The following is a 4,997-nucleotide window of genomic DNA, read 5'->3' as shown; positions in this document are numbered from 1 at the left end:
CTGGGGCTCCCTGAGGACACGACTGTGTCTCCCCTCAGACTGGAGCTCCCTGAGGACAGGGCTGTGTCTCCATCACAGACTGGGGCTTGTTTGAGGGATAGAAATTGATTATTTTCCTCTTCAGACTGGAAACTTATAGAATAGGAAATGGGCACCAAGGATATAAGTTAAAGAAGACCAATTCCAAATCATAGAAAGAAGTCACTTTTTTGACATCCAAATTAATTAATTGATCTTTATGGAAAATAAGGCCCACACACATTCTGGACATCAAAAAATTTTCAGCTCAGCCATCAAGCTCATCTACTCATTTTCCTCTATCAGGAGGGAAAAAAGTGAACAGTTAAAATTTCATCTCATTTGTTTTAAAAATTAGGTAATAGATCTAAATGGTTCGAAGATCAAAGTAATATGGGAGGATATACTTTGAGAGTTCTCACCCCCAAAACCTCCATTCCTCCCCACTCCCGCTGCCATATGTAATGATATTAGCTTCTAAGTGTCCTTCCAGTGTTTGCTTATGCAAATACAAGTAACTATTCCTGCTTTCCCGTCCCCAGAGAGAACTCTCTGGTAGCTACAACTAGTCCAATCAAAAGCTCAGGTTTGTATCCCGGTTGTGAATGACCTATTTGATTTGCAAGTCTCTTTCCTGGAGGGCGTGGAGGGTAGGTGACAACCTGAGGCCCGCATGCCTCAGGAAGAAGGCAGCCTATGTAATGGCCCGGTATACAGCAAGTGCTCAACAAGTGAGTGCGATTGGTTTGGGTTGTTTGGTTTTTTCTTTTTTTAAGAAAATATTATCTGAACTCCATGTGTTCCCCATGTCCTTAAATCTTAACGAACTTAGCTGGGCTTGTTGGCAAGTGGATTTGGAGAGAAGAGGTCTTCAAGTGAAGAGGTGGTTTGTGAGAGGGACCAAGGAGTGGGGCGAGGCCAATGCACACGTCAAGGCAAGTGGCACTTCTGAGATCTGCGGGTTTTGAGACTCTCCCAGCGAGGCATCCTGGTCCTGGGAACAGAAGGCCAGCCTGTGTTTCCCCGGCAGCTCAGGGCCCAGCAGCCTCATAGGCCAGGCCCAAAGCCCTATCTAAGGTACACAGCGTTATCTCCATTCCTCCTGTGGGGAGAGCCCAGGCCTCCCAGAGGGCCTGCCTCCCACCTCTTCGTTAACATTTACCACAGCTAGAAAACAGTGGGCACACAAGGCACAGGCCACCTACCACCCAGTAACATGCATGGGGACGTGCCAACACGACGCACAGCAGATCGTGTCCCAGGGTGCACAGAGGGCCCCTTCCACAGCCAGGCAGGCACCAGCTCCACATCCCCGCACACCCATGGCAGCCTTGGCTCCTTCAGGCACAGGGAAAAACATGAGACTGGTAACTGAGCCCTCACTGCCCAGCACACGTGGCTGGTCCAAATCCAGATAGGCAGGCAGCCCGGGTGGTTCAGCAGTTTAGTGCCGCCTTCAGCCCAGGGCCTGATCCTGGAGACCCGGGATCAAGTCCCACGTCCGGCTCCCTGCATGGAGCCTGCTTCTCCCTCTGCCTGTGTCTCCGCCTCTCTCTCTCTCTCTCTCTGTCTCTCATGAATAAATAAAAAAATAAATAATAAAAAAAATTGAGATACATAAAGAATGCACATGGATTGTGAAGACTTAGTATGAAAAAATCATCTAAATGATCTCATTAAGGTTTCATGCCTTGATTACCCGTTGAAATGAGAATAGTTGAGGATATTTTAGGTACAATAAATACACATATGACTATGTACAATATATTAAAATGTTTCTCACCTGTTCATTTTACTCTTTTAATGTGAATTGCTGGAAAAATCTTTAAATATGGATGTGGCTCATATTATAGTTTGTGGGATGGCACTGACCGGGAAGGTTATAGGAATTGTCTTAGAGGCTGTACCCCTCCTCACCGCCAGGTGTGGGGTATGGTCATACCACCTCCTTCCAGTCCCTGGAGCCTGTTCCACCATCATGTCCCCATCAGACTGGGGGCCCTGTGAAGCCAGGAGCCAGTACTCTGCTCTCTCCTAGTTTCGCGCTGCTGCCCAGACTTGGGAGGGATGAGAGGTGGCTCTGTGGGAGCCAGCTGCCCATGCCTTCTGCTAAGTCAGTGACAGCATGTTCCCAGGAAGGCCAAGCCCCCAGCCCTGTGGCCTACCACTGTAAACCTCCTCTGCCATGCTTGACGATCAGATTAGAAGTTGCTCGTTTCATTCAGCTGATCTTGAGAGGAAGCATTGTTTTTCCCAAGACTTGAGATTTAGGCATTCAGCAAGTTGTGGGTCACTCCTAGGTCAGAAATGGTTTGAAATGCTCACAAATTATAAAATTTCATGGAGAAGCCACGATAAATAGAGAAAAAGTCACAGCACCAAGTCTGGCACATTTCAGCCTCCACTCACTCAGCTTTGTTCCACCACTTTGAGACATACCTTCATGGGAGAGCTCTTCCTGGAATGGTGGACGCCACTCACCGCCCCCAAGTCCACTCCTCTCCAGGCCCCAACCCCTGTGCCCTCCCCACACACACTTGCCGTGTCTACTCCCACCTCCCCTCCCCCAGCTAAACCCAGTTCCCCTGGGTGCCTTGTGCTGCTGAACCCAGCAGGTCATTCACCTCCCTCGTTCTGGATATGATATGTCCATTAACCCAGCCTATAATTGCCTTGCTCTTCGGATCACTAACCGTCACTGCTGACACACTGGGAGCTGTCAACAAGCCTCCAAGTCTTTTGTTCTTAGACGCTGGTGTGGGGGACCCCCCCCCCGCCCCCATGCAGAGACTGCCAAATGCCACCTTGTATCATTAGATCCTTCATGGCCACCTATTGTGGCCCTTCTGGGTCCCAACTCTCTCCCTGGTGTTCACTTCTCCTCCCAATGGGACCAGTGTAACATTCAGGCCTCTGCCAAGTCCTAGCTAGTGATAGGTGGGATTCCCCGGCCCCCACGCCACCCCCTGGTGCTCCGGCCCCTCCCAAAGTCTATCCACAGTCCTCATCCCCAGTCACCCCTTGGCATCATTTGGAACAGTTAGTCATGCCTCTTACTGAAACCTTTCTTTCACTTTATTTTCAAGGTACCTCCTGGTTGCCGCCACCCCCCTACCCCACCCCCGCCCACCTCCTGGCCACTCCTTCTCAGCCTCCTTTGCTGCTACTTCTCTGTTACCCAACTCTGTGATCAGAAAGCCCCATGGCTAGCACTGGGACACCTTCTCATCCTTGTCTTCACTCACTCCCTGGGCGATCTCATCCAGGTGAGAGGCTTTAAATATGATTTATAAATTGCTGGCTCCCAGACTTAAGTCTCCAGCCCAGCCTTCCCCTCTGATTCCAGGACTCACATGTCCCATTGTCCCCCTTCATTGCCACCTGATGTCTCACAGGCATCTCAGACTCAGCATTCTAAACCCAGCCTTCCCGTCTGCCCCATCCCAGCCATCCCACTCACCCACAGGCCCCACTATCTCAGGATCTCTGGCCAGGTCAACTCCATCCTTCCAGTTGCTCAGACTAAATACCTTTGCCGTCCTATTTCATGCATCCCTTTCTTTCATGTCTCCTGGCCAATGTGTCAGCAACTCCTATTGGCTCTATCTACAGAGCACATCACAATCCAACCATTTCTCTGTCACTTCCAGTCAGGTTCAAACCACCGTCATTTCTCGCTTGGATTTTTGCAAGAGCCGCATGACTTTTGCCCTTGCTCTTTGGATCACTACAGTTTCCCTGCTCTGCCCTGAGTCTATTCTCAACACAGCAGCCAGAATCAGCCTGTTAAAACCCAATTCCAGAGGCGCCTGGATGGCTCAGTGGTTGAGCATCTGCCTTTGGCTCAGGTTGTGATCCCAGGGTCTTGGGATCGAGTCCTGCGTCAGGCTCCCCCCAGGGAGCCTGCTTCTCCCTCTGCCTATGTCTCTGCCTCTGTGTGTCTCATGAATAAATAAATAAAATCTTTAAAAAACCCCAAACAATTCTGAAGCTAACTCTTCTGTGCTCAGACTCTCCAATGGCAACTGCCTCACTCAGGTAAAAGCTGCAGACTTCACAAGGGCTTCCCCAAGCTCCCCACAATCCAGCCCCCCCTTTCCCTCTGTCTCTTCTCCTCCACACACCTGCCCTCTCTCTGTTCCTCCAATATTCCAAGCATTGCTTCAGCCTCCCAGGCTTTGCAACAGCATTCCCTCTCCAGAAAGCCTCAGGGCTCTCCTCCTCCTTCTTTCAGGTGCTCAGATGCCACCTTCTGAGTGAAGCCTTTCCCAACCACCCTGTTTGGAATCATGACTGACCACTGCCCCCCCCAGCCTTTTTCATCCTTCCCCATCTTCTTTTTTTCTTTCTAATACGCTATATACTTTTCTTATTTACGTTGCCGTTGTCATTCTGACACCAATGGAGTATCAGCTCCAGGAGGGTGGGGATTTCTGTCTGATTTTTTCACAGCTGTATCCCTAGTTCCTAAAGTGGCGCCTGACACATAGTGGATATTCAATCACTACTTGTTGAATGGACAGGATGGGACTAATGACAGAGCCCCCATGGCATCTATTGTCCTTTTCCAGACCAATGTGGATTTATTAAGTAATACCCTTGGCATATGGCCTTCTAATATACCATATAATTTCCTTATTTATCCTGGTTTTCATTCATTGCCTGTCTCCTCCTATAGAATGTAAGCTCCGTGAATGTTTGTTCAATGAGTGGATGACCATTTTTCCAGCTACTGACCCATAAAACTACCTCAGGATCACAGCTGTATTTTTCCATCTTAACCATCAAAACACCTGAGAGACCTTATCAAGAACTTCGTGGAGTTCTCACACTTCCCACAATTTCTGCACCTATCAGTTGCCCATCCTTTTGAGAGCCAGAGAATCTATCAGTCAGAAATCTTAATAAGAGAACTGCATATTAAATCTAGAGATTCTGGGACACATGGGTGGCTCAGTGGTTGAGTGTCTTCCTTTGGC

The 4,997-nt window shown here is 49.1% G+C and overlaps 1 long non-coding RNA gene across 1 annotated transcript; it reads right to left on the bottom strand.

Annotated features, from left to right (window-relative positions):
* Window positions 1-234: 234 nt before the first annotated feature.
* Window positions 235-3,599, bottom strand: LOC129512812 (uncharacterized). Its single transcript, XR_008665096.1, has 4 exons — window positions 3,479-3,599; window positions 2,184-2,314; window positions 1,224-1,356; window positions 235-1,012 (listed from the first exon to the last, which is right to left on the bottom strand). It is a non-coding gene; the product is annotated as an uncharacterized LOC129512812 (long non-coding RNA).
* Between the last annotated feature and the right edge of the window lie 1,398 nt (window positions 3,600-4,997).

This window comes from Nyctereutes procyonoides, unplaced genomic scaffold (assembly GCF_905146905.1).
Source record: "Nyctereutes procyonoides isolate TBG_1078 unplaced genomic scaffold, NYPRO_anot_genome, whole genome shotgun sequence".
Classification (NCBI taxonomy): Eukaryota; Metazoa; Chordata; class Mammalia; order Carnivora; family Canidae; genus Nyctereutes; species Nyctereutes procyonoides.
Note: the sequence above shows the minus strand (reverse complement) of the source record. Positions and strands in the feature narration are given on the sequence as shown.